This window comes from Equus quagga, unplaced genomic scaffold (assembly GCF_021613505.1).
Source record: "Equus quagga isolate Etosha38 unplaced genomic scaffold, UCLA_HA_Equagga_1.0 220_RagTag, whole genome shotgun sequence".
NCBI lineage: Eukaryota > Metazoa > Chordata > Mammalia > Perissodactyla > Equidae > Equus > Equus quagga.
The window spans coordinates 4793141-4813933 of NW_025799647.1; the positions used below are offsets into that span (position 1 = coordinate 4793141).

Consider the following 20793-nt stretch of genomic DNA (forward strand, 5'->3'; position numbering starts at 1 on the left):
CCATCTGCTTGAACCAGGTTTCTCTATCTCTACTTACTGAGTCCTGAACACTTCTCCCAGATTTGGAGTGGTTTCCACCAGTCATCCTGGAGCACTCCAGCCTACGGTAATCTCTCCCGTGTCCAAATTTGTTGAAAGGCTAGTTTTATGCACTACTTAATTGAACATAGTCATAGAGTTCTTTTATTATTATTATTATTTAACTTTTCTTGTGTCCATCTATTATTTGTTCAACTACACAGGAAGCACTTAAGAACGAGAACTGATTTATGAATTAGAGTCGTCGGTTTTACATAAAAGCCCTGTCTAGTGCTTCTGCCCATAGAAGTTCAATTAGTAGTTTTTGGAACGTGCACTTTGATGATCATCCCCTAAAGGGGTGGTGCTGGTGCATGGGGATTATATTAATTAAAAATTATCAGATGATGATCGCTAACAAAGCCACCTTCTTAGTGGATTATGAAGGTGTCCATTCCCAGGGAATGGTAACTGCACGCTGCTCCTTTGGATAAAGAACTTTCTAATGTGCCTGATCTCATGCTCTCATCCTCTCTTCACATGACATTGCATCTAAATGTCAGAAACAAGGTGTTTTCATTTGCCCCTAAATGATGAAGAAGTTATTTAATGGGCATGGCAACCAAGCAATTTTTAAATTTATTTTTTAAAATTATGATAAATACATATCACATAAAATTTACCATTTTGACTATTTTTAAGTGTTCAGTGGCATAAGTACATGCACATTGTTGTGCAGCCACCATCATTATCCATCTCCAGAAGTTTTTTCGTCTTTCCAAACTCAAACTTTGTACCCATTAAACACTAGCTCTCCATTCCATCCCCCCACCCAACATCTGGCAACCACCACTCTATTTTTTATCTCTGTGCATTTGACTACTTTAGGTACCTCATATAAGTGGAATCATACCATATTTGTCCTTCTATGACTGGCATATTCCACTTAGCATAATGTTTTCAAGGTTCATCCATGTTGTAATGTATGTCAGAATTTCCTTCCTTTTTTAAGGCTGAATAATATTCCATTGTATGGATTATCCACATTTGTTTATCTGTTGATGGACACTTGGGTTGTTTTCACCCCTTGACTATTGCCAATAACATGGGTATGAACATGGGTATACAAATGTCTCTTTGAGAGCCTGCTTTCACTTCTTTTGGGTATATACTCGGAAGTATATACTCCAGTATATTGCTGGATCATATGGTAATTCTATTTTTAATTTTTTGAGGAACCAAACTGTGTGGATTTAATATTTCCCCCTGGTATTTGATGTCTTCAAAGGGAAGGGCAAAATTTATTAACTTCCTCACCTTTGGAACTAAGCTGAACTTGAGAAGTGTTTATTTGAGAGCACTATCTTTGGGAGATCGTTTGTCATCAAAGGTCTTGAATTTGTTCATATATTAGCTTGCCTATTTTTAGATTGTAGACTTTTAGAGGACAGACAGGAGATATTTAATTTGCCTTGTAGAGCATGTAGCCCAAACTCAGGTGGGGAAGGGTGTAAATATTATGTGATGATGTATTTCAGCCAAAATGTCTCCTTGAGGTGGATGACAAGAGTTTGGGTTGTTTCCAGCCACATTTCTCTTGCTGTGCCCTTGGGCAAAGAACTTCCTCTTTCTCTGACATTTTTTTCAAGGTTTTGTGTGTTGAGATGGTGCCTTAATATTTATTATTATCCTTAAAATTTTTCTTGTGTATTTCCTTGTAATGCCTAAGTGTTGCCTCATCTCCATAGCCTCGCCTGACAGCCCCTCTCCCTCACCAGGTTCTGGGGCAGCACTGAGTGCTTCCTCCTTTGTATTTTTGCAACGTCTTTCTCATTCCTTTGGTACAGGACATCTCATCTTGTTTTGTAACTGTCAACCTGCCTTCTATACCATCAGACCATGCTTTCTATGATGGGGAATTGGGTCTTACTCTGGTTTTTTTTTTTTTTGTTTAATTCTCAGCACCTAGAGCCATGCTTGGTACACAGAGGGGAGTGGCTCAAAAATATTTATTGGGCAAAAAATTAAAGAATGAATGTTTGCAATTATATATAACTGAGTTTATATATATCTTGGAAATGAAGCATTATTATAATGAGTCAACATTTATTATGTGCTAGGCACTATGCTGAGAGCTTTATGTGTATTTGTTATTTCTATTGTTATCCTAATTTGGCAGATGAAAAAAATCAGGCTTAGAGAAGTTTACTTACCCAAGATTACACATTGAGAAGGTCAAAGCTGCACTTGAACCCAGGCGTATTTATTGTAGAGTGCTTGCTTGGAATCACTGTGCCTGCCGTATTTGGGGGGAGGGTAACCTTCTGTGGCTCTTAATTCTAAGAGCTTCTTTTATCCTGAATCTTTAATGGTCTGAAGTTAGGGAGATAATTAGTTGTATACCTTCATATGTTGCTTGATATTTGTAATGATTTAACCTTAATACGCTTGAATTCCCTTATTAGCTTTTAATAAATAATTAATATTCTGAATCCTACTTCTGACTTAGTTCTTTGACGTCTGAGGATGTAGCTGCTGATTAGTACTGCACAGTATACCCACTGTCATAAGGCGGCTCTCCCTACCACGGTGCTAAACCTGCTTTAGAAGAGTTCTGGTGTCGTCAAATGAGATGGCCTCCTCCCAGACCCGAGTCCCAACTTCTCTGCAATATTTGACTTTGTTAATCACTCTTCCCTTGGAACCAAGCCCTCCCTTGGCTTCTGGGACCCAGGCTCTCCTTTTTCTCCTCCTACCTTGCTTACCATCACTTCCTTCTTGTTTTTTTTTTGTTTTTTTTTGTTTGTTTGTTATTGTTGTTCCTTCCTCTCTCCAGCTTTTAATTGTTGAAGTTACCAATGTGTCTAAATCCTTGTCTCTAGCCCCGACCTCCCCTGTCACCTTCAGATCTGCTTACAGCGGTCTGCTAGCTGTCTTCCTTTGGTTGTAGCAAGGTGTCTCAAACCCACCGTGTAGCAATAGGACGTCTCGTCTCTCTCCTTCACTCCTAAACCTGCTCTTCTGCCTGTTTTTGTAGTTCATTTTGTAGGTTTGTGTAGTCACTGCCACCCCAAGTAAGAACGTCAGCAACGTTTTTGGTTTTTCTTCTTTTTACACTTCCACATCCAGTTGGCTGCCAATCCCTGTGCATTTTTACTCTAAAATTTTCAAATTAGTTCCTTTCTTTCAATTTCTACTGTCCCTATTCTTATTTTGAGTAATTGGCCTTCAGTCTCTGCCTTTCTAACTCATCTTACTCCCTGACCTCAGAATTATTTTTAAAAACATGAGTTTGACTGAGTCATTCAACTGCTTTAAAACCCTCAATTGTTCCCTGTTGCCCCCACATAAAGTTTAAACCGCCAGGCAGGGACTTTCACAATCTGTTCCAACCTCTCTGCCCAGCTTCATGCCCTCTCCATTTACCCCACATTGGATGCTTGTGACTATTTCAGCTCGAGGTGCATTTTCGTGCCTCCGTGACTTTGCTTCTGCTCTGTTCTGTGCCTAGAATGTCTTTCTCCCTTTCCTCAGCTGTGACCTCTTACATACATATATCCCTTAAGGCCCCACTCACACATAACCCCTTCCATGCTTCCTCTCTTCCCTATCCCAGGAAGATACCACTCTCAACTCTGAGTTCTCAAGCTGTCACTTTTCACTTTGTACCTTGGTTGGTCCTGTACAGGTCTGACTCTCCTCTAGATCCTTCAAGAAAGGACTTGTCTGGTGTCCATGGGAGACTGGTGCCTAACTCAGTGTCTGGCTCACGTGCGGTACTCAAGGAATGCTGGTTGAATTGGGTGATAGGGGAAGTTTCAAGAACATTCAGCACTGTAGATAATCCCCCAAATTTTGATCGGTAGAAGATTATGAAGAGCGGTGATGGAAGACGCTCGCTATTGATGGGGTGGGAGAGGAATGCTTCAGACCTGAGCGGAGGCTATCGTCCCACCTCTGCATTCCCCAGTTGCTTTCCATTTATTGAAGGGAAAAGTGACAACTGATTTTTAACTTACATCATCAGAATATGTCTATTGCTAGAAAAATTTCGTTATTCATCCAGCATAGTCACTCCCACCTCATTTTTCAGTGAATGTTGGAGGCTAACCCTCAGAATGCAGCTATGAAAGGCTCTTTGAGTGGGTGTTTCAGACCAATATACACAAGTTTTCTTTTATAATTGTGAAGAGTTAAGAAAAATATTGCAGAAAAAAGACCAAAAATTCCTGTACAGAAGTTTTCTTTTTCTCTGGATACGTTTAACCTCTTTTGTTTGTTTGTCCTTAAGACATGTCAAAGTAGAAACGACCTTGTAAAATATTACAGTGTTTCTTAGTTGGTTTGTTCTGCCCTGGTTTTTGCCTGCCCTGGACAAAAAGTGAGTTTCACACGTGTCTGGACCCACCAAAATGCTGCTTGCTCAGGCCTCTGAGCGTGTTTTGTTTGTTTCAACAAAACTCTCTGTCGTGGACACACTCCTACTGCAGTCCAACTGCTCTCTTCCTTTGCTGCCTTCTGTACCTGGTGATCCATAGTAGCTGGTTTTTAGCTTCCAGAGGTGATGAGGCCTTTATAAATATGTGGAGGGTGTCTAAGATGAGCTGATAAGTGGAAAGCCCTCAAAAGGTCTTGGAAAGATGTACCCAGGGATAAAGAAGGGCAGAGGACAAAGTCAGGCCTTGTGCAGGGGACCTGGCAGTAGAGAGACAAGGAAGGGACTCAGCCAAGATGACTGAAGGCCCCAGTGAGTTCTAAGGGGCACAGTGAGGCCAGTGATAAGCAGACAACAGTCAGCAAACTTGATCCAGAGGTGACAGTGAAAGTGAGGTCAACCAGTACCAGCTTCTAGAAGCTCTAGAATCCCATGGATGCCAGGGATCATTATCCTGTCTCAAGGATTACCAGGCACCATAGTAAAAGTTACCAGTAGGCTGACTGCTGGTTAGTGGCCTGGCTGCATGCTTTTTGAGTGAACAGTCCTTTTCATTTACAGGGATGGTTTGCTATATAGTGTTTTAGCCAGGCTCTGGGCTTAGTTTTTCTTATCTAGGCTCCTGCTTCTGAGGTTGGTGGAACAGGCTCTGCTTTTTTCTGCAAGGTGGATATGTGCATTCTGTGTGCGCTTTCTGCAACTATTGGGAAATCTTGGTGCCAAGACATTCAACTTCAAGTCTGAAGCAGGAGGGTCCCTCACTGTGGGAAGTTTCCAGAAGAACAGAGGTGTTTACAGGCATAGAGAGTGAGATAACAAGGGTAGAATCAGAGCCAATTGCTCTGAGTAGGAAGTACCCGTGGTGAGGCGAGACCCATACCTGTGAGGACAAACCAGGTTGTTTACATTCAAAGCCCTGTGAAGTCACTTTGCCCGGGAGACTAGAAAAATATTGGTGGGCTTTTCTCACGGCATGACTGGGTGAGCTGGGGAGTGTGTAACAGAGCTGTACCTCAGAACTGTGCCCTCAATGTAGCAACTCCAGCAGCAGCCTGGGTTTAAGTGCTCTCTCTGCTTCTGACCCAGAAAACACTCAGAAAATGACTGCAGCGAAACGCGTCTTCAAGGTGAAGCTTTCAGTCCAGGTGGGGGAGGGATGCGGCGTTGATCCCAAGGGTTCAATGCTTACTTCCTAAATGCGCTGGGAGGGAGCTCTGTTTATGCTCTGACCCAGAGGAAGTCACTTTACATCTCGCTGTTTCCACCAGTAAAGAGTGCCTTCTGCTTGTTTTGCAGAAGCCTTGTGTCATCTCTGCGGAAGAGGCGCGGAATGCACTGGGAGCTATAAGACTCCTGGTGTCATAATTCTTTGCAAACAGCAGTCTGGTGAGCAGTGTATTTGGTTGGCAAGTGATCATTACAGTCTATACTTGGTTTCTCTGTCTGTAAGATGGTGGCAGTGCTTTTTCATTGAAATGTGAAGGGAGTCGAAAGGAAATAGTGTACATATTTTCCTTTTTAAAAACCTGACTCTTAAAGCATCAAACCATCTCAAAGAGAGATAAAGTGTACTCAGAGCGCCTTGCAGCCGTCATCTGATAACGTAGAAATCATCCCGGAAGAGCAGAGGGGAGACTCATGGAGGGGAGGGGATTTGCCTGACGTTGCAAAGTTAGTTAGTTGCAGGACTCTAAGTGGAGCCCAGGGCTCTTGATCCGTGGCCTAGTCCTTCCTCCCTTCCCGTCTCCCCTCCTCCTCCTTCTTTTTCTCCTACAGCTTTTTAAAAAATTATAACATGAGCGTGTACCCATGGTACAAATAACGCAAGCATACAGAAGAGTATAAATGGCACTCCTAGACCCATTGCCAGAGGTAGCCGCTGTTAGCAATTTCCCCTCTGTCCCTCTAGGCACATACAGACATACACCCGTAGATACAGATACGTGAATGTTTGTGTAGGGAAGTGAATGTGGATGTGTGTGTATGTACATACACATATACACACATATGTACATATGCACATTTGTATGAGAGTATATGTTGTGGTAGTTTATTTTTCATACTGTACAGCAACTTGCCCTTTTCACTTACTGATGAAACACCTTGGACATCTTTCTCTATCAGGACATAGAGATTGATCTCTTTCATTCTTAACAGTTGCATAATAGGCTATGCTCCTTCTGTTTCTCCATAATGACTTTCAGAATTATAAGCAGCACCATGGAATTTGAGTCTGAATTGATGAGGCTGATGTAAGAGTCTCTATTTTATATGAGCATCCAGGCAGAGGAATGACTTCTGACAAGGTCACATTGCTCACATGGTTTGAGAAATCTGAGACCCTGCTTCTATTTCCTGCTGCTACTTGCTTAGGGGCCCCTGTCATATGCCAGGTGTCATGCCAGGGACTTTAAATGCCTTAACTCACTTACTTCTCGCAGCAGTCCAGTGAGTTAGATAAAATTCCCATTTTGCTGATGAGGAGGCTGAGGCTAGTCAAGCCGTGTTTGCTTAAGGTCACACAGCCATTAAGTGCCAGACTCCAGAGTTGGACCCAGATCTACTTGACCCCAAAGCCTGTGCTCTTTCTCACTGGCTGGAATCTAGGACACTAGGAAGAATGGTTATGGTGGGTTTGAAGCTAAGTGTTTTCCACAGCTTCCGAGTTGTGTTGGTTTAGATCTAACTAAGGGTCCACTACACACATGGCAGTGATGTGGAGGACCAAGTAGCAGTGGGGCATAGACAGATTGGTGCGGGGAGGAGGGACAGGAGGTGGCTGCCCTTCAGGATGCATTATTGTCTGTTACATGCTAGGCTGTGTGGGAAACAGAGGTGATTGACTAAGACAAGCTCTCTGTTCTTGAGAAGCTATGGTTTCACAGTGGGGCAGACACAAGAGAGACTGAGTGTAACCCAAGGCGGAGGGAGGCAAGCGCCACTGTGGGGCTGCAAACTGCTCCAGGGTCTCTAGGAAGCCAAGACTGGTTTGGGCTAGGGATCTTAGGAAGGCAGCCTTCACTGAGGAGCAGCCATCTGAACTGATCTTTGAACCAGTGCAAATTTTCTACTGGCCAAGTAGGGGAGAAGGTATTGGATGAGGTAAATAGGGGCATGTGGGACATGGCGAATCTGGTGTGGTGGCTGCAGCAGAGGGTGAGTGGGAGGATGGAGTGACAGAGGGACCCAAGACGTAGGTTGGGGCTAGACTGTAGCAGGTATTGAATGCCATATGAAGAGCTTGTAATTTCTATTTCAGGTCCTGGGTACACTATTGAAATTTTTGGACAGGGAAGTGATGTGCTGTCAGCTGTCTTTTAGGACACCCTGCAGAAATATAATGAAGGGCTCAAGAGGGTCTAAACCATGGCGGTGGGAATGGAAGGGAGGAAGTGAATCTGAGATTCCAAGAAGTCAAAGTATCCAGACTGTGTGTGAGGTACGACCCATTGTTGATCGTTATGGGCCCCACCATATAAAGGACCAAACATATTAAAAATAATGTCAAAAATTATTTCAAGGGATTTTGGAATTCTTCTTTTTTTTTTAAAGATTTTATTTTTCCTTTTTCTCCCCAAAGCCCACCAGTACATAGTTGTATATTTTTAGTTATGGGTCCTTCTAGTTGTGCTGTGTGGGGCGCAGCCCCAGCGTGGTCTGACGAGCGGTGCCATGTTCGCGCCCAGGATGCAAACCTGCAAAACCCTGGGCCGCCAAAGTGGAGTACGCAAACTCAACCACTCGGCCATAGGGCCGACCCCTGCAATTCTTTTTTTTTTTTTTAAAGATTGGCACCTGAGCTAACAACTGTTGCCAATCTTCTTTTTTTTCCTCCCCAAATCCCCCCTGTACATAGTTGTATAGTTTAGTTGTGGGTCCTTCTCTTTGTGGCATGTGGGATGCCACCTCAGGGTGGCCTGATGAGTGGTGCCATGTCCGCATCCAGGATCCAAACGTGGGAAACCCTGGGCTGCAGAAGCTGAGCACGTGAACTTAACCACTCCACCACAGGGCCGGCCCCTGGAATTATTCTTAATTTTGATTTTAAAGTCTTAATTTTACACTTTGGTTCCAATCACTTTTTTCCAAGTCTTAAAGCATTTTTACAGGTCCTTAAAATTTGCTTGTAGGTGCATTGTGCCTGATGGCACTGGGGTGAGGGGGAGAGAGCTGTTTAATATGACTTAGAGCTCTCTAGCTCAGGTATCTTGGAGATTGGTGTTACTAACTCACTGAGATTTAAGTCTTAAAAGAAGGAGCAGCTCTGGGAGTGGGGAGGGGGTCAGAGAGGTCAGCGTTGACCATGTTAAGTGGGAGGTACAGCAGCATGTGTCGGTAGAGCTACTGAGCAAATCTGGAGCCCAGGAGGGGCCAAGACTGCAGTTGTCCATCTCATAGTCCTCAGTCAACACAGAAAGGGGAGAGGATTCTGTGAGGGGAGAGAACAGATGTCTTCACTTTGGGTAATGCCTACAGTTAAGGGATGGGTCGGGGAAGAGGATTTAGAGAATGTGATTGCCATGTCACAACGTACTGAGGATGAAGAACCAAGGGAATCCAAAGCCATGGAAATTCAGCTTCAAGTAAAGGATGGTTAATAGTGTCTAGTGCAGGAGAGGGACCACATGGGAAAGGGATGGGAGGAGGCCCTTAGCCTTGTAAGAGGCTCAAGTGACCCTCAAGAAAGCAGCTGTAGTGGAGGGTCAAAACTCAGTTATCAGGAATTAGAGTGAAGCCATGGTGAGGAGGAAAAGGCAGTGAATGCAGACTGCTTTTCTGAGAACTTGATGGGAAGAGGATGGTTTGAGACAGGTCAAGGAGGTTTTCTGTGATGGAGAACACAATTTGGGGCTGAGAGGGTACAGAGCATACATGGACAGTGTAAGCTCGTAAGCGGTTGTTGAGCCCTACCACATACAAGGCACCATGATAGGTGGACAGGTGGCCTCCCACACTTCTAGGAGGCTGTGAGGTGACGCTAGACCCCTGAAGGGTAGGGACTTTGTGTTTACTGTTTGTTTTCCATGCCTTCAGTCATGCCTGGCACAGAGGATGATGCGTCAGCGCATATTTGTCAACACACTGGCGGACTTACTACACCTGTCCCATGACGTCCTGAGGGAGGCTCCATCCCTCTCTTCTTTTTTACTGTTCTGTTTTGGGACATATGATGTGTGTGACATACGTGTCTGTTGGAAGCATAGTTATAAAGCAAACATTCTCACATTCACACTTTTGTACCTACCTGCATGCCCCTCCCCTTTTCTCAGTCCCCTGCCACCTCAGGTCCTGTTTCTCTTGAAAATGTGCACAAGGAAGTTTTTACTGGGGCTCCTCCTGTGCCTCACAGTGCCAAATTCTGGGGCACCTGGACTTGCTGTCGAAGCAGGGAAAGAATATATGGTGATCCTTTAGGGGAAACAAAGGGGCTCATTCAATGAGTTGGTGAAAGATGAGTCTCCTTGTTGATGGTGATAAGAGGGGATCTTGTTTCCTGAAAGCTCTCTGGGTGTGAATGCACTTCTTTGCTTTGGTTCATGTCACTGGGGGATTTCCTTCATGCCCGATGAACAAGCTAGGAAGTCCAGCTCCTGCCATCCCAAACTCTATTTATAGGAAGGGCAGAAGCCCAAAGATCAGGCCATATTTGCTGTAATTCTGTTAGATTCTAGGAGTATGAAGTATTTTATTCAGTGGGAAGTATCAGACTTAAGTTTTGGCAAATTTACCTTTGGTCATTGAGATGAGATGGAAGACTTACCTTTTTTACTCATGGTCTTTTCAGGGACACATATATTTTTTCTTCTTCTCTATTTACAAATGTAATATAAAGTTTTACTAATGTAAAATATTGCAGGAATACAGGCAATAGACAATGCAAGTTCCTCATCATCCACCTTCCTTCTCCCCTAAATAATCATTTGCTATAGTTTGATGCATATTCCTCCAACATTTTTATACATATACTAATAAAATAGATGATGGCTATTTATTTTTACAGAAAAATATTTATATGATGTATATTGTTTAACAGTTTACATTGTTTTACTCATCAGTACCCTGGGTCATCTTTCCACACATACATACCTATAGCTTTGACTCCTTCAAAATGGTTGCATTGTGTAGAAGAACCATACTTTACTTAACCAATTTTTAAGTTATGCCAAATTAGTTTGCTTTTATTTTGTGTGTTTTTGTTTTGTTTTTGCTCTAACCAGTAATATGGAGCTAGTTTTAAACTACTAGAGCTAGTGATCTGTTTAAGGTGAGGGGCTGATAAAATGCGGCCAGGTTTGTTGGAGAAGTGGAAGGCTGGTCTCCATGATTCCTTCCATTCCTTCCTAACAGACAGAGCAGGGGTAGACTCTCCTGTAGGCCAGGGGAGTCACCTGCCCCTTCTCTCAGGCTGGGCCTAGGAGAAGCATACATAGACCAAATGATATTGCCATTTTGCTTTCCTTTTTCCCCTTTCCTTCCTCCCTCCCTCCCTCCCTCTTACTAACTTGGTGTCCCGTTGCACCTTGCCCTCTAGTTCTCTCTCTTCCAGTCTCCCTGAGTGTTGGGCTGCACTCTTTCCTCTCCCTCAGCGGGGCCTCCCACTGCGCCTCACTTTGATCTCATTTTATCCCCTGCTCGTGTTTCCAGTTTCTCTAGATGGTGCCCTTGTTAGTATCTTCTGGTTTCCACTGTAGTCTCTTCTGCAAAATATATTAAATCTACTGCTTCCCTAAGTCACTTGCCCTACCCTTCAAAGGATTTACATATGAAGCAAGCTTAAGACAGCGGCCCCTTTGCCTGCTGTCACCCGGTACTGATCCTCAACCTCTGTTCCCTGTGCTGTGAATAGTAAATTTCCATTCCTTGCGAGGCGACTTCATTTCTGTTGGAAACTCCTGCCCTGCGGTGTGGCAGAGAGAGTACATGCTTTGGCTACCGTCTGACCTGGCTTTGAATCCAGATTCCAACACTTACTAGCTATGTAGCCTCCGCAGGTAATTTAATCTTTTTGGTCTTCATTTTCCTCTTCAGGAAAATGGAGACTAATGATACCTACCTTGCAGATAGGATTGTGCTACGGACTGGATAAAAATGTGTGTCAGATGGTAGGTGAGCAAAAATGATAGCTACTCTTGTCATTATAGTTTGGTTTCTCTTTAGCAAATCTGGTAATTTTCAGCTGATCTCATTAAGTGTTATAAGGGGTCAAAGAATCAATACATCCATTGTCCTATTAGAAATGGATCCTATGATGATGTAAAATTTTGAACATAAATATTTTTGCCAACTAATGGTTTTCCTATTCCTGGCAATAGTAAATAAAATAATAAAACAAAAATTTAGGACAAGAATTTAGATGTCTCTTTGAAGTCTCTCGTGCTAGAAATAATTTGTATTTTCCAAAGAATAGCTGTTCCCATTTGCCCCAAATGGTTTCCAGAATCTGGATCCTTTTTCTGTCTGAGATCCAGAAACTGAGTTGAGGAATGCTTTTTGTAGTTTGATCATTGTCACAAATGTGCACCCAAAAAGTTTCTAGGCAAAGGCTTTCCCGGGTCGTTTGAGAGTTTGTCATAGGTTACAATGGTGGTAGTTTTCTGACACCCTCCCTATCAAATCTGCATACACTGGTTGCTTGCAGCAGCCGTGCTGTGTTTTTGGGTTTCGTACTCGGCAGTCTGGAGTTACTTAGTTTGAGTCCAGTCTTTGTTTACTGGTTTGCGGTTTAATCCCTCAAGGTGATGTACGGACCATATGGACAAATGATAAGGAAAGTCAAGGGTCGACCCAGGTTTTCTTCAAGTCCCCAAAGAAAGCTAAGAACTTTGTTTGCTGCACACAGAGGAGGTGAACTTGTCCAAGGTCCCAGAACGTGTCAACAACAGCTACAGCTTGCTTTTTATCTCTTGTGCCAGCGATCCTTGTGGCCTCTCAACAGCGGCTCCCCGACACTTGGGGCTGAGTTGTCCCTCCTCTGATGCCCAACAGGGAATGAGTTCTTGACACCTCCTGCCCTTCAGGCACAGCCCATCTCTTTTGAGGTGTTTTGAACACCTGTATGGTCAGGCATTCCGTAGACCCTGGGAATCTCATCACCCTGGATGGAGGGGTTAGAAAACTCAAGGCATTCTCTTCCTGAAGTTTGCTCCTGCTAATTCTTTTGGGGCAGGTTGGGTGGTATGATCTCTTCCTTTTCAAGTGGAAGAATGCTTCGTGAGTGAGAGAAATGACTTGTCTAGAGCATCCCAGAGTTATTAGCAGGAATGAATTTTCTCTTCAAAACCTGGCAACTCTTGCCCCCCTACTGAACTTGGCTAAGCCTCTTGAGGGGCATCATGCTGAGCTTGCTTAGCAGATGGCTCAGGGGCAGGTCAATGGTGCTGAGAAAGTTGGATGGTCTGATGCTGAGGGAAAAGAAGTTGGTGGTGGAGGCCCCTCCCTCCTGCCAGATATTCCCTCTCAGGTGGCAGCTGTGGAGATTCAGGGCTGGTGAGGAGGTTCAGGGAAGGCTCCTGGCCCGACTATGTAACACGAGCTTCAGGAAGCTCCTCTCTCAGGAGGTGAGCTGCCTTGTAAAACAACAGCAGTCCTGTCTGCTCCTGAAGCAAGATGACTGGAGACACTGCCACCTGGCCTCTACTGCCTTTTGCCTGCTTGAGCCAGTGGGAGCCGCAGACCCCAGCACTAGCACATTGCTTCCTTTTCTTCCCTCCCCTGAACGAGGCAAGGAGGCTGTGAGGCCAGCTGGGCTGTGTGTGTCCTTGCCATCTGCCAAGCCTCACTCCTTGGGCCGGAGCCTGGGCTTCAGCCAGTGCTTCCACAGGTCTGCCCGGTGCCCCAGCCCTGCGAGCCTTTTGGTGGCACTGCACAGGTGTCCCACCAGGGTCCTGCTCCAGCCCTACACAGCAGTGTTGCTGAGAGAAGACAGGAAGGGGTGGGGCTCGAGCGAGTTCCCTCAGAGGCAGTCATGGTAGTGAAGGAGCCATTGCATTTCCTCCCAGGCTGGCACGCTCAGATACCACAGTCCCCTGGTTCTTGCTTTGTTGTGCTTGTTTTTCATGAGTTTCGTGGACCCGGTGGCTGCAAGAGGAATTGTGTGGGAAATCTAACTTTGGAGGCCACTTACTAAGAAGAGTTCACATTTCTCTTCAGCCAATTACATTGTATTAGAAGACAAGAGGTGATGATATCTTGTGATAGAAATAGTCTGTCTAATACAATCTCTCCAAACAATAAAGAATAACTTTTTAGAGTGCTGTTTTCCTGTTTCATAAAGAATAGTGTCTAGAATGAGTTCCCCTCTGGTGATGGGCCAGGGTCTCTATGTTGGTGCACCCCTGTTCAACCACCCAGACTTTTCTTCTTATAGGCCCCTCATTGACTGTCTCTCTCATACATTCTCTGCCTCTCTTTTTGCTTTTTCCAAGCTGTTGCTGCTGCTGCTTTTGCGTTTTATTCGTCTCTCCTCAAAGCGTTCTGCTGGTTGGGAAGCCCTTTGTCTGGTTAGTGGAGCATCAGAGCTGTCCTTCTTTTCCATGGAGCCAATGGTTCCAGGTGTCTCTGCTGTCATTTGACCACAGAGTGGTTGTGAGAGGTGCCTGCTTTCTGGCGAGTAGCTGTAAATTAAGGGCAAGGGCCCCAAGGGTGATCTCATTCAGGCGCCACTTCCTGAAAGGGGTGCCCACGGAGCCAGGCCCATCTGAGGGGCATCAGCAGCCAGCGTCTCTCTTGCACAGAGAACTCATTTGTAGGAAAGTTTCTGGGGTGAGGTGGCACTATTATTTTGTTCACCAGGAAATAATACCAAGCTTCTCAGTTTTCCTCCTAATGAAGGGCAAGGCCTTGGCCTGGAGCAGGATTGAGTCTCCTAGCATCCTAGAGGATGGGATGGGGGGTAATTTGAGGAGGTTTCCTCTCACCCCTGTGGCTTTCTGGGGCTGGCCCAGCTAGTGGAAATTCTGCAAGACCAGCTGAGGCATCATTGATTTAGGGAGTCCAGAGTTGGACCCTCTGGTAGAGGGAGAAAGAGCCATACCCAGTCAAGGGTCTGAAAAGCTATTGAATGTTTTTTTTTTTACCCAATGGTAAGTGTTAAATTTTGTTAAACTCCCCCTGTGTGTGAGATCCCAAGCTCTTCTGAATCTTCAGTCCTTCCCTCTATCTTGCTATTTTCCTGTAGCCTGTAGACAAGCTCAGGTTTCTCCCATTGGATACAGTTTACCTTTGGCCCTGCATCTCTGTCTACCTACCCTCAAAGCCCTATACCTTCTCCCACCAAACATTTTGAAGGAACGAGCTACACGTTATTTTGCTCTCATTTATTCCACTCCCCGCTTCCATCAGGCTTCTGTCCCCATGACTTTACAGAAACTGTTCTCCTTGTGGTCACCACTTGTCAATAACTAAAGCTCTCTGGGGTGTTGCATGCTGTTGTTCACTCCCTGCTTCTGGAAACTTTCTCCCCCGAGGCTTCCAGGTGTGGCTTTTTCCTGACTCACCTTGTTCTTTGCTGGCTCCTCTTCTTCAGTATACTCCCAGACAAGAGTTCCCCATGGTCCATCCTCAGCTTCCATTCTGGACACCCTATACCCTCTTTTGGGATAATCTTGCCCACTTTCAGTACTTCTGCTGCCACCTGTTTTTTGCTGATGACTCTAAATATCTCCAAGACTTGCATGCCTCACCTCAGGCTAAGCATTTCCACCTTGACATCCCACAGGGTGTCTGGGACTCCTGTGCTGGCCTTATACATGCTCTTTCCCCATTTTGTGCCTCAGTCTTATTTGTCCTATAGGTATCAGTTTAAAGGATACTTCCTCAGGGAGGCCTTCCTGTCGCACCAGGCTAGGTTAGGCCACCCTGTTAACATTTGCCTACTACTCTGTTCTTCTCCTCTGCAGCCCTCTGTAATTTATAAATTATAAATTATTTGTAATAATTCACTGGCTATTTGTCTTCCCTACTGGACTGAAAGCATTGTGAGAGCAGAGAGCCACTCTCTTTTGCTTCATTATCACTTACCCAGCACCTGACACCACAGCCAGCACAGAGTATGGGCTTGGTGCGTATTCCTGACCCACCGAAGTCATTCCTTCCTTCTCCAAAACTTCCTCTTTCTCTTGTAATCACCATCCTGGATGATAGAACCACCATCTGCATAGTCACCCAAGGTGGAGGAGTCGTTCTTGATTCTTCCCTTCCTTTAACTTGCCATTTCCACTCCCCACCAATATCCTAAATAGTTTTGTCACCTGATCTCTCCTCACCCTCTTGACTACCAAAACCCTAGTTCATGCCTACGTCATCTCTTGTCCCTGTATGCTTCTACGGTGCTCCCATAAAGCCCTGGAATTCCTCTCTCTCCGCATTGTATTAGGACCTAGCCTGTTTCTATGACTGTCTCTAGTACTCAACTGCCAGCTCCTGAGGGCAGGGACCAGGTTTTAATCATCTTTGTAACCCTCATGCCTGGCAAAGTGCCTGGCACATATGCTTTTTAAAGGAAAGAATGAATGAGCTCAAAACAATGGGATTGAGGGGCAGACTTATACTACTACTACTGATATTAACAGATAATTTTTGTACCCTTTCTAGGTGCTGGGTGTTCTAGGTGTTTTACATATACGAAGTTTTTAACCTTCACAGCCGCCTCATAAAGTAGAGACTATTAGAATCCTCTTTTTATAGATGAAGAAGCCAGGGCACAGGGAGGTTGTTTTGTCCAAGGTTACACAGCTAATAAGTGGCAGAGCTGGGATTTGAACCGTAGCAGTCTGCTCCAGAGATCTGGTTCTTAGTCACATCTACTGCCTTTCCACCAGCAGAGATAACATGCCTGGACTTCTAAAAACTATGCACCTAACTCCTTGGGCTGCTTGGTGAGTCTGATAGGGATCTCTGTCCTTGGAGGGGAAAAAAATCCAAAATTGGCCAATAGGGCAAGCAGTGTGTCTCTCTGGACATTTCTTTTTTCTTCCTTTCTTTCTTTTTTTTTTTTGAGGAAGAGTGGCCCTGAGCTAACATCCATGCCCATATTCCTCTTCTTTATATATGGGATGTCTACCACAGCATGGCTTGCCAAGCGGTGCCATGTCCGTACCTGAGATCCGAACCGGCAAACCCCAGGCCACCAAAACAGAACGTGTGCACTTAACCACTGTGCCACCGGGCGGCCCCTGGACATTTCTATGCGAAGTAGGTTATTATGGGAAATTGTGTCAGGTTCATGAAGAATATGACCTGTAGGTAGACAGACAGATGACCAGATGGGGCCAGCTTAGTCCTGTGTTTAATTCCTCTTCTATCTCCAGTGTCTCAAAGACCACATTTAATCCTCTGGTCCTCTGACTGTCACCCTGTTGAAAGAGGGTGGGAACACATTAAACTCTGGCCATCATTAATCCCTCAGAACAGAATTTGATAGGAGGAAAGGAAAGAGAGAGAGAGCAGAAAGAACTATGGCATCACTGGGAAAGGAGGCCCTTGAGAAGAAGGGAAGGCTGGGGTCCCTATTCTTCACAGTTTTCACACAGACGAGTAACCCAAAGAAGGAGGAGAAAGTGTGAAGTGCTGGCGTTCCACCTGTTTGGCTTCACCCAATAATTGGAACCTTCATTTAAGGGAGGGGGCACGTCTATGGTGGTAGCTCGGGTCTGGACTCTGAAAGCAGCCTGTTTTGTGAGTGGGCCCTGGGCGAGGGGCCTGAACCCTGAAGATGTTTGCCAACGTGTCTGAATTGATGTGATGGGGACAAAGGTACTGTAAGGCAAAGTGGGCTGTTTTTAAAACCAATCCGAGGTTGAATCAATTAGTTCTGAAATCCTGCTGGAGAGTTCCAAGGTGAGATTCTAAAGAAACCATCCACAGGTTTGTGTGGACGGGGTCTGAGGAGGCCCCTATCCTGCCACCGTAAGCGGTCAAGCACAGCGTCTCACGCTTAGTGGCGTTCAAACATTTCTCTCTTCCCAGGTGAGAAAGCAGGAGTCGGTGAACTTTTCCTGTAAATATTTTTGACTTTGCGGGCCACATACAGTCTCTGTCACATATTCTTGTTTGCTTTACACTCCTTTAAAAATGTAGAATCTACTCTTAGCTCATGGACTGTACAAAAACAGGCTGGGGGCTGTCGCTTGACTTCTCCTGGTCTAGAGTAATAACCCAACCATAGCTTCAGGCTCTGTCCTGTGCAGTGAGTGCTCCAAAGACCCCAGCTTGTGCTAAACTCTCTTTGAGGAGCAGAGCCCTTGTGGCATGAGATGGTAAATACCGTAGACCTGGGGTCTGCAAACCATGGCGCCGCGGGTCAAACCTGGAACTCAGTTAGGGGCTTCCTGTTCCTGCTGAAGGTGGGAAGCCCCACTCCCAGGCCTCCTGGTTACAATGGCAACAAAGGTGAGCTTTGGTTCACGAAAACAGCAAATGTCTTAATTCACTCTGAGGGTGACTTCAGATTAGGGATGGCTCTAATCTTAGTGACCAAGATGGGAATCCCTGATGTTGGAGCTGGAGAAGGACCTGAAATGAATAAGATTCCATTTAGTAGGTGAAAATGCAAAGTTCTGCTCTTAGAGAGATGCCCAAATATTGCTTTGTCTGGATTATGTTAGGTTCAGGTATCCAAGTCTTAATAAAATTGGGCCAAAGTTTCCAATTGTGGCCATTGTCCCTGTCTTTTTTAAAGGAAGTAAGTTCATTTAAATATTTCTGTGACACTCATTTGTCACTTATAGAGTAGATTTTTAGAATTATTGAGAACGAAGGGAATAACAGGGCTAACCCACCTTGTGCCTAATCCCTCACTCAATGGATGAGGTAGCTTTGGCTTGTGTTGTTTCCTCTTTCATGTTAATTTTCGGGTCCATGGTCAACTTGTTTGAAGCCAGTAGGGTATGTATGCTTGGAGTTTAGAATTTTTTAGATTTAGAAACATTGTACAGTGTTTGGGACGGCATCCTATAACAAACATTATTTTTGCAGCAAAACATACTTACACAGAGGATAAATAAAGAATATAAATTGGCCTAACCTCAGTTCGGGCAGATTTTGCCACCAAATGAATTACAAATTCTTTCTGCTTTCAGAGCTTTCTGAATTTCAGAATTGTTGTAGATAAGGGATAATAATCCATATTATGTCTCTTACGTTAGACTGGAAGTGCTCTGAGTGTAGGGGATGTATCCTCCCAACGTCTAACATGGTGCATGTACGCAGTAGCTGCTCATTAAAAGTTATGATTTTTTTATTAATGTAAATATGATGTAAGCCAAGAGTGTTATGTAGATATTAAACACCTAGCTGTTATTTATTTTTCCATTTTTCTAATTTCAAAATGTATTTTTGAAAATGGTGGAATTCCCTTATGAGCTATAATTACACCAAAAGCTGCCTTGATGCATCATAGATTGGAAAGTGCAAAATAAAATAAAAGCAGTTGGACTCTGTGTGTTGCTGGGTGAGTAGGTCAGGGACTGGCTAATTTGTGGAAGTGTCTTGTGGTTTCGTAATTGAGTGACTATAATATGCACAATAGTTCACTTATTAACAATATTGATGAAAACTGAATATCAGAGAAGCTTTATTGTGCCATAGTCTTAACTGTTTATTTAAACCATGAACCAAAATAACAGTGGTGTACGAACGATACTGAAAATGTTAGCAGCAGCAGGAGGGGAGTGATGAGGTCCTCCTCTCGGAGTGTCTGGACAGCTCTCCACATAGGGCCGAGTCTTGTTCGGGATCCCCTAGACAGAAAGGAGGGAATTGGAAGGAGCTGTTAACGAGAGCAAAGAAAATAAATATGATCCACCATAAAAGGCTGAAGGGGTTTGGATTGATGTCGGAGAACAGGAGGAGTGAGAGGGACTTCTTCAAGTGCCTGTGATCAGATTGCTACCTTTGTATTGAAAGTTAAATAGAAGGAACCGTCATTTATTGTTATAAAAAAAAGTAGGTTTAAATGACAGTAAAAGAATGCAAGCAAAATAAAACTTGTGATGTTACGAGTCACCAGAAGAGATGATCAAAAAGAGTCTTGGATGCCTCTATTCTCTGAAGGTATTTGAGGTTGACGTTAAATATCTTATCTTGATATTGGCATAAATATGAGGACACGGATGAGAGGAGCGCAAGCCCTTTAAAGGGGAAGGCTGCATGCGATCACCGGGTCAGAGACTGGGGGGGAAGTGGAGGGGTGAGGTCGATGATGTGGGGGGGCCTCCCTTTGCCTCACCATGGAGAGGGTTGCATCAACGGAAACAAGGCACACTTCTTTTCAAGAGCTGGTCTGTGCTGGCTGACGCCACAGCAAAGGGTGGGATGCCCCCTAGGCATGAACTCTGCATTGAGTTTCAAGTGGCTTATTTAGAATGTGGCCGGAAAGGAAGGGAATATAACAGGTCGGCATTTCTCACCAGCTGGCTCGGTGTCTCAAGGAAGAAAATGCAGACTCTCTTGAGTCCTGCTTGCTGTTTTGACTTAGGAATTTGCTAGTTCCTCTCAGCCCCGGATTTCCACTTTTGAGTTAATGTTGTGATACAAAGCCAGTGTGGCCTGAAGGAGCAATAGACAACCTGGCAAGGTACCTGAAGGATAGATGAATAGGCTCTTCCCCACACATCCTCCCACACCCCCTACCCAAGGCCCACTGGACACAGCTTGGAAAAATCTCCCCTGGATGCCCATATTAGGGTCCTCGTAGCAAGGCTCTGTACTGTACTTGGGAGAGGGTAGTCTGCATCAGTGTCCTGCCATTCTTCTTTGTGTGGATGGAAGGCACTTTCTCATGTGGCCAGGATTTGGGCCTTTGCCATTTTTTAGGAGAAGACTAGCCAAGTTGGGCTCTCTTCACAGGCTTGTTGGATCACTGTTTCCTAGTGAAATTCTGTTTTAATTTTCTGGGGCTTTGAGGTCTGGATTCCTGTCCAAAAACTGGCTAGGCTTGAGGCTGCAAAGTTTGTAAAAATCACACATTCAGTGATTCTATGTATAGACAAGTAGCTTTTATGGCTGTTAGGAAATACAAGGATGGAGGTGCTACTGGTAGGTGATTGGTTCCTGATAGCTGAATGAGCTGGCTGCAGACCACCCTGAATCTTGATATCCATGCTTTGGGCGAGTGCTTCTACGCACACGTGCCCCCAGCTCCTCTACTCTGAGGCTGGGGCCAGAGCTCCAGATGTCCCCTTTCACCTTGTCAGCAAAACTAGAGCAGATTGGAATCTGATTTTATTTTTCTTAAAGATTGGCACCTGAGCTAACAACTGTTCCAATCTTTTTTTTTTTTTTTCTCCTTCTTCTTCTTCTCCCCAAAGCCCCCCAGTACATAGTTGTGTATTCTAGCTGTG

At 44.7% G+C, this 20793-nt stretch overlaps 1 protein-coding gene across 5 annotated transcripts in view; it reads left to right on the top strand.

Moving 5' to 3' along the window:
* The window catches only part of LOC124233719 (spectrin beta chain, erythrocytic), a 114308-nt gene that overhangs the window by 8612 nt on the left and 84903 nt on the right, over positions 1 to 20793 (top strand). The window contains exon 2 of one of the 5 annotated variants that reach the window (XM_046650847.1): positions 5750 to 5839. The exons of the other annotated variants lie outside the window; for them this stretch is intronic. The gene's annotated coding sequence lies outside the window, so the exon portion shown is untranslated. The remainder of the gene's footprint in view (positions 1 to 5749; positions 5840 to 20793) is intronic. 5 annotated transcript variants of the gene reach the window in all.